General features: G+C 42.8%; 1 protein-coding gene across 1 annotated transcript in view; it reads left to right on the plus strand.

The window, feature by feature from the left end:
• Nucleotides 1-5,471: 5,471 nt before the first annotated feature.
• LOC104289669 overlaps nt 5,472-8,931 on the plus strand; it is an 18,247-nt gene continuing 14,787 nt past the window's right edge. The window contains exon 1 of the mRNA XM_009888656.1: nt 5,472-5,558. The gene's annotated coding sequence lies outside the window, so the exon portion shown is untranslated. The remainder of the gene's footprint in view (nt 5,559-8,931) is intronic.

Genomic DNA, 8,931 nt, shown 5'->3' on the forward strand with positions numbered 1-8,931 from the left:
CAGGAAAACTCCCATGCGGATTCTGCAGCAGCCTAAATCTGCCTGTGGCCACCAAAGGGATCAGCGCTCGAAGGCGGTCAGACTCCACCAGCCCAGGAACGCTTGGAGCCCGGCCTTCCCTCTGCCCAGGAACAGCCAGATATTTCGGACAGCTGCAAGGTGGAATTAAATCACGCGGGTGGAGGGTGGCCTAATCTACACAGGCGATATGTAGGTGTTATTTGAGGCTGAGCTGTTCTGGAGGGCTGGGGAATACAGTACTTGTTAACATATGCTGTCCAACTACTTTATTTAGTTAGTGTTGTTAAACTTCATCGCCTTAAAATAGACTTGAGATTAGCATAGAAGAAAGCAAAAGGACTGTTCATTAAAGAAAGAACCTACAAAACAATAAAATTAATTGAAAAGAGAATGAGTGTCTTTATTGCTTTGCATTATTTTGTAGTTAGTCAACAAATAGATTTTATAGATGCTGCAAACATCTACCATATAAAGCACAAGACAGACTCATGATCCTGAGTAGCCTTAAAATTGAACTATGATTGTTTTTTACCTTTTTCTGTTTATTTTTAACTAGAAGGGAAATTTTCACATTAAAAAAAAAGTATTCTGTTATTTGCTGTTTGTATGACAACCTGATTTGCAGTTGAAATTTCTAAAAACAACAATATAGATCTTCTGAATGCCAGCAGACTTCACTGTTTATTTCTGAAACTTGTGTGGATGGTTGTTTCACGCTGGAGCGTGGAGAAAGCACACAGTCATCTGCACTCAACATGCCGAGTACCCAATGTTATGCTAAAACAAGTTCTTTCCACCACCAGCAGGTTGCAAACTTGTTGAAGTAGCTGGAAAGTACAATTACAATAATTCCTAAATGAGAGAAGCGGGAGAAACTAATGAACCTTTGGGTAATTGCCCATTGATTACAGCTAAAAGCAGGCATTCTTTTAGCTATGAAAAAGCAAAGCCTAAAAATGAGCTAGGTCACTTTGGGGAAATAAAATCGGGTTTTGCAAATGCAGATTACAAATTGCAGCCTGTGTCCTAATCTTACCACATTTCCAATCAGGAGCGTGACACCCTGCAGATGAGCCCTGTGCACAGGGGCTGCCTGCCCACTGGTGGGCACCCAGAAATGTGGTTGTGCCAGCCTGGCCCTGGGTGGGGAAAGGCAGGAGCCAGCACAACATGCAGTCCTTCACTGAACTTCTGCCTTGGTGACGAGAGTGGGAAGCCAACCTTTGCCTTTCCAGTTGAACCTCATAACTATACTTGGAAATCAACTTTTTTACTTTATTAGAACCATTTGGAGAAATAAGGATTTGCAGAATTAAGCCCAACAAGTAGTAAAAGCAAAGAGTCTATAAAAATCACTGAAATTGTATTGTCTTAACACCATCATTTAATTTTAGACATTCTTCTAAGTGCAGTTTTAAGACCTTCTTTTAAAGCCTGTAGGTATAGATGCTCCAAATTATTCTGGCATGTTTATTTTCAATCACATTCTGTCTCTTGGGGAAAAAAATGATCGGTGGGAAAACCAGTGTGTACATGCAGTAAGGAAAAGCAGAACTTTGAGAACATTCAACTAACAGGAATAAAAATGTAAACAGTTTTATTTGCTAATGCAACAGCTGATTGCTAATATTGAGGTTAAATACAAAGAGCTGCAGACTGCAGTCAGTGAAACTGGAAGTATATCTGGTGCTATAGATGGAATTTTCTTTATTCTGCCAACATCAATAATACAAATATGAACAACACCCAAGAATAAGATTTCATGGGATCTTCCTGAGGTTGAAATGTGGAACAGAGAGAGGATTTGCTTTTAGGGCCCAACGCAATACTCAGGGAAGTCAATAAACAGAGGATGTTTCTGTTACTGAGCAAACCTGTGCCAGCATCAGGGCTTGTGCCAGAGCCTGAAGCAGTACCCTAAATTGTCATTGCTTGTTTCTGTGGAACCAGTTATGAGCAGTTCCTGAGGAGCCACTTGGAAATTGAAGGTCAATCTAGAATTAAAGCTCTATCTATCTAGCTAGCTAGATAATCCAGAATTACAGCTGTATCTATGAGGGTGGTGGCGCACTGGAACAGGTTGCCCAGAGAAGCTGGGGCTGCCTCGTCCCTGGAGGTGTTCAAGGCCAGGCTGGATGGGGCTCTGAGCAACCTGGTCTAGTGGGAGGTGTCCCTGCCCATGGCAGGGGGGGTGGAACTTGATGATCTTTAAGGTCCCTTCAAACCTAAACAATTCTATGATTTTATAAGAACTATTTCTCCTTATGACTTTATCAGAAATTTGATAATCAGCCTCTTTAAATGATTTAAATATCTCTAGTAAAATAAAGTAGGGATGGTTGACTTTACCTAATGTCTTTCATTCCAGAGGACTTTGAAGTGGTCAACAAACTGATTATTAAATATTTGTCTGGCTATCAGCCATTGCTGGTGTGCAAGGCCAAGGCCAAACCTTTTGGGTTGAAAGGTAAAATATTTTTAAAAGTGCTACATAAAAAGCAGCTGAGGGCACAAGATGCAAAGTATCTTGCAGAAATCAAACTTCATGCTGATTTTAAGCAGGCGAGTTTATCAACTGGAGTTTAGCCAGATTAGCAAGGCTCATATCACTCCAGCAACGAAACATCATACAGCTGTAAGACGGTTACAGGCTATGCTAAAACCTGAGTGTGTTCTTTCAACATATGTGTTTCAAGTCCAATTATAGGATTTCATGAGTTATCTCATGAAGTGAATTTTTGTAAGGTGTTTGGGCTAGTAAATCCCCATGCCTTTGTAGTCAAATAGAACCTGTAACACTTGTTAAATTTACAGGAAGTTATAGGCAGGAAACTGTCTTTGCAGAAGTGAAACGACTTGGTATTCTGCATTTCCCACATCTAATTTGAATATATTCAGAAATCACAACCTTTTACCTTCTTGTACTACAATACTCTTTTTTACACAACCAGTCTCAAAGTGTGGTGGGCACTGCAGAGAGGAATACATTACAAGGCAACAAGATATACTGAGTTGTTTTCTGTCGTGAGCTTTTGTACGTGACTCTCCACAGCTCTATAGCCCATAACCCAGAAGACCTGAGGAGGCTTGGTGTCACCCATGCACTGAATGTTGCACATTTTGCATGGGGAAGAAAAGGACACCAAACTGTCCGTGGCCAGGAAATGCATTATTACAGAATACCTGCAGAGATCTTGGTTGACTTTCACCTCGGTGGACATTTCTGTGCCACCTCTGAGTACATTCACAAGGCCAAATGCGTCGTCTCTCTCCTGCTGCTCTTACACAGCACATTCATTAAGCGATCACAAATTACTTTTGCAGCATTAACTAAACCTCACTCAACCACTTGGGTAAGCCTAATTATCCACTTACAGACATTCTTTCCATTGCCAGGTGGGAAGACAGCAGGATCCTGAAAGATTAGGGGTAACCAACTATGTCCAAATCAGTGGCAAGGATCACACATGGCCTACTGGTAATCATCAGAATGTATCTTCTGTAGCAGGAGAGGGGGAAAAAAAAAAAAAAGGCAATTATAAAAGTGAATGATGCTGTATTTTAGTGATTGGAGAGAAAGTTCTGAGTTCTCAGTTGGAAACCACTGATTTTTTTTAAGCTTTTCTGTATTGATTCATCAGAATACACAATACAAAAATTGTTACTTTTTGCTTTGAGAAACAGCCAAAAGCTGCAAAGAGCTATCACAGAGACATGCCAATTGGCCATTTACAAAGCCTACTGCCATGTGTTTTCCTGTCTTTCTGGACTCAGATCTCTAGTAACAAAAAGCGGTTCTTGATTTATGAAAGGGATGAATGTAATACCCTGAAGGCTACTTTATCTCAGCTGCTGTAAATTGGATCTCGATGAGACGAGATGAGATGAGATGAGATGCGAGTAAGGCAGAAGTATGAACTTACACAATCTGTGACCATGGCACTATTCTGTGCAGCCTGGAACAGCACTACATGTATTCATTTCTATTTTGAAAGGAAAATCTTCATTGACTGTATTCTTAGAAAAAGGAGATCTGCTTCCCTTGTTCTGGCTTACCTTACGATCTTCTGTCACTTTCCTCTAGGCTCTCCAAAGATGCTGGATGCTCTCCAAAGAGCTATCCAGTGGCGAGCAATTTCATCAAGCTGCAGGATTTACATATCGAACTGAAAGACAGTGTACACCTATGTAAACTCTAAACTCTTATGAAATAAAAGAAGATCAAAGTGACAAGGAGAAGTGTCAGACAGACAATCTGAATATGAGATAAAGATGAAAGGAATATACCTAAAGCTTTGGCATCAAACCTAACTTTTCTCTCTGTTTAGGGGGTAGAAGGTTACTGAATTTCATATGCTCCTCAGTTATTTGGTTAAATTGAGGCAACAAATGTGCAAGATACTCCTCTGGGATACATTCCCGGTTTGTCGTCCATTCTGCTCATTAAAACTCATAAAACTAAACTCCAGGAGAAAATAGGCCCCTTTTTAAAGTTAAAGCTCTTAAGGATATCCCAGGACATAAAAGCGTGCTAACCTGTTTTGCTGCATTTAGATCAGCAAATGAAAAGGGGGAAAAAATGTTGTAGTCCAACACATAGAAGTCGTCACCCAGATAGAGGACAGAATTTTTGCACCCTGGTGACAACAGATGCTCAATGGCCAGGGACTTTCCAGAGGTACCTTCCTCCCGCCCTCTGTCCAGCTCTATCTTAGCTTTATGGACCTGAGATTTACAGCAAAAGTAATATATTTTCAGCCATAAAGTAGCCTTCTTTTCATGCTCAGAATTCCTTATTCCCACCAAAATTCTTTTTACACAAACATCGCTGTGTCTCTAGCACTGGTGAACACAGAAAGAGACAAGTTCTTTAATTTCATAGGAATATTTCATAAAGGAACCGGTCTTTCAACACTAGAAGGGAAGACAGGTTTCTCCCAGTGCCCTCACAAAGGAAAGGGGGCTGCAAAGATAAAACACTAATCAGACTTTTGAAATGACTGCCCAAATTGGTGAGCTGAGCTACACCACCCTGGGGTAGTTTTCATCTCAGAGCAGGTCCTTGAAAACAAATTGTAGTTTTAGACTGAAGTCCTTGAGATGCAGAGGTAAGATCCCTGGGGACAGTTGCTGGTGGCAATTCCAGCATGTCGGCAGAACTACGCAGCATTTGCCCAGAGCTCATGTGCTGCATGCGTGCGTTTCCGTACAAGATAACGCAGCGCAACATTGGAACACCAACATTGGGGCCAAATTAATCCTTGGGGAAACTCCCACCAAAAAAACAGTGGTGCAACCCAGGGCTGAATTTGTCTTCCTATTTCCGAAAAGAGAAGTCTGCCAAGGACAGCATGGCCTGAGAGGCACACAGAGCTGGCAGGCTCTTAAGTGTCAAAATAGAACCAGCGTAGCTGTCCGCGTACATCCCGTGCTTCACAGGCGAGACAGAGACAAGAAAAACAATCAAGTAGTCTGGTGGAAAAAGCAGCTTCCCAGGATCGCTCTAGCCACGGTGTAATTGTGATCAATCCGCATTGGCAAGTATCAGCTTTCCGTGTGTGTTCCGCCTAACACAGGCTGCCTGCAGAGAGCAGCTCGGGCAGGCTGATGCATGCTTGTTATCGCTGGCGTAAATATCTCTGCCTTGTGTTATTGTGGCACAAAGCAGCTGGACCATTTGAAAATCATTTAAAAAGCACTATAAAATTAGGGCTCCAGTGCTCTTATTTTATGACTTTCATGAGCAGCCATTGCCTAGAGAGAAATTATCCTCTTTATTTTCAAGGCTAAAGGTTCTTTTAACATTCATCAAAATCATAGTGCACCCTTGATAACACATTGAGCTGTTACTTATCTAGTACAGACTCTTTACCTTCTGCATAATATCACATTTGAGATCTCAGTTCTTCATATACAACTCATTTCATTGTGTCTGCTGTTGTTTTCACCAAGTGAATTTGCATAGTTTCAGGAAAGGCTGGCTGATGCCCTGAAACATATTCTTTCCATACTTCCTAATTTTTTTTTAATTTCTAGAACAATAGCCTGGAGTGTTTTTGTTACTGATCCTTCTATAAAAATGGTCAATTACCTCTCCTGGCAGTGGATTTGCACAGACCAATTAAGCACTGTAAGCGGAAGATTTTCAAGGGCATAAATAGTACTTAGGAGCATAACCTGATAGACTCCCCTTTCTGCCTTTGAAAAATATTTCCCCCATATATATATATAAAATAAATAAAATAAATAAATAAATAATAATAATAATAAAAAGTCTTTGATAATTTTCTTTTTTTTCTATTCTTGTTTTCACAGACAGCTTCTTTACCAAACCCAGGAAAACGGTGAGTGAACCAAAGCAGCATGACCAAATGCAAACAGTACAAAGGGAAAGCCATTCTTTTTAGAGATAAAAAAAGAAGCACAGCTGTATCGACCATACTTAAAGCTCAGATCCGAAGGGCTTAGGAAGAGACACTGCATGAAATTTTCAGCCACAGAGGTTGTGAGTGGGCAATGGTGAGGTCCTGCACATCCTCTGTCCTGCAGCTCAGGAAAACCGCTGTTTTCCTCTGTGTTGTTTAACCTGCCTTAGGCTTCTGTAAGAGACTGGTCACCTTATTATCCAGACATCAAATACAGACTGAAGATAAACATTTAGAAAGTCATAACCTTGGCTCTGTTCTCACGATTCCCTCTTTGGCCAGGATTTTGTCTTTATTCCCTCTGGGGGTAGCAGGCTGCATTCCCGTGCCAAAAGGTGGCACGCTTTCAGACCTCTGCAAGGGGGGCTGGTTGGTGCTAATCGATCCCGCTGCGAAAGCACCTGTAGCCACGTAGAGGAGCTGTAAAGTCAAGATGCAGCATCCTGCATGGAGGAGATGTAACCGGCCAGAAGGCAGGCTGCAAAGAGAGCCCCGCCGCCATGCCAGCACCTCTGCGAGCAGAGGGAGTTTGAATCTTCAACCATAGAGGTCTTGCCTGTCGGCACCCAGTTTGCGATTCACCAACAGGATGCTTAAGCTAACAGGGGGTCAAGGCAGAGTTATTTGTGAATCACAATTGTTTATGACCCTAGGAAGGCAGAAAACAGGATGGGCATGATCAGCAGAACATAGCACAGTCTGCTGTCACCATAGATGAACAAAGTGGGATAGGTATTTAGTAAGTCAGGATAAGAAAGCACTTCTGCTCTGCGGCACGTTTTTCTGTTCCCATAGTCAGCAAGCCAGTAACCACCTTCTGGTGTCTGACGGTGCCAGAAATCGAGAAAAGGGCCCAACTGAGCTGACCTAGTGCTGCGCTCCTGCATTTCAGGCCAGATTTCGCCTTTTGGGTTAGGACCGATCCACCCGGACTCAGCCCTTACTTGTGGCCATGATCAAGAATAAGTGGAAAGAGAAGAGCTCAGTGTAGCCCTCTCAAGATGTGATCCAGCAGCACAACCATGATTATGTCACCTGTGCAGGAGCTTCCTCCCTTCTGAGCTCACCTGCACATATGCTTTTTCCCTCTCAGATATATATGTACCTCACCCAATAGAATAGAAATAGAAAATCCCTTCCACCCAGAGCTTTCAAATTCCTGGACAGCCCTGAATTTGCCTTTGTTTTGGGGATAAACTACATGTGCTGAGGGGTTTTTCACTATTGTCTTCACTAAAAAAGATTGCAAATTAACATTTGAAATTAATGCTTCAGTGCTGACATGGGAGGATTTTCCTTTCAAGCATAGAAGGGGAACAGATGTCTATAGAGTGTTGTTTCCTCTATACACACGTATCTACCAAAGCCCACACATGTAAAGGGTATGCACTTGCTCACCTCATGTTCAGAGCAGGATTAAGCATACCCTGGAGGTGCTGTGACCTAGATGATCAGTTTTTGGAAGCTTGGCAAAAGGACCCTGGTTGTAGGATGTCCTGGAGGAGGCAGATTCAGAGTCATTTTGTGCTCTGTTAAACCTATTCATTTTCAGGAGGACTTAATCTACCTCTGAATAGCAGGTGGGACACTGTAACTCAGAGGTGGGCAGCCAAAAGGCAAAAGAAAGCTCCTGGATGCTGGCAGTGCTCTTGTGGTGTTGCCAGAAGCCACAGAGCTTCCATCACTCACTTTGCTCACACAATGAAATTAATTCTGCTGCTAACTGCAGAACCAATCTGGGAACAAAGTCATTTTACCAAAAGGAGCAATATAGGGAACAATACCTTAAAAAACCAAGTAGGATCAGAATCCTGAGATGGAAGGTGTGAGGGCACTGGGGTCTGTGTTAGCAAGGGTGTTCCTGCCCAGGTGATGGTTGTCCATATCGTCAGTTGTTTTTTCCTCATTGTCACAACAGTTGAAAGTTGCTTTAAACATTTTTCTTTTGCTTCTTCACTCTTGATCCCTTGTCATCTTCCTTGCTGCCACTGCAAAATGAATCTTGGTTCGTAGAGAAAAATCTATTCCCTGCCTGGGAAGCAGATGCTGGATGTTTGGTGCCCCTGTTATAGAATTGGATATTTAGTAATGGATATCGTGGACACCTCATTCATAGGAGATGTGGAAAAGATGCCAAGGCAGGTTAGACATGAAAATCTGGCTAGTCAATCATTCTCCATCAGCCCAGAGCAGAGTCTAGGGGAAGCCAGCCTAAGAAACAGGACAGCTTAAGGATGATTCTTCCCCTGCGCATCTTCCAGCTTTTGGCCTTCAATAGATTGGCTACTTCCTAAACCTCGTGATGCTTTAAATTACCGCAGACCGGACAGAAGGTCTGGTCCTAGTAAAAAACTCCCTAACTGCCTCCCGCCACGCTGCCCCAAGGAGCCCCCTGCCTCCCTCAGCCCAGGAGGCGGCTCGGGCTGGGGGGGAGGCAGGGCGCAGGGAAGCTGCGCCAGCGGGCGCGGGAGGGGGCTCTGGGACC

The sequence above is a fragment of the Charadrius vociferus genome, unplaced genomic scaffold (genome assembly GCF_000708025.1).
Source record: "Charadrius vociferus isolate BGI_N301 unplaced genomic scaffold, ASM70802v2 scaffold187, whole genome shotgun sequence".
Taxonomy (NCBI): Eukaryota; Metazoa; Chordata; class Aves; order Charadriiformes; family Charadriidae; genus Charadrius; species Charadrius vociferus.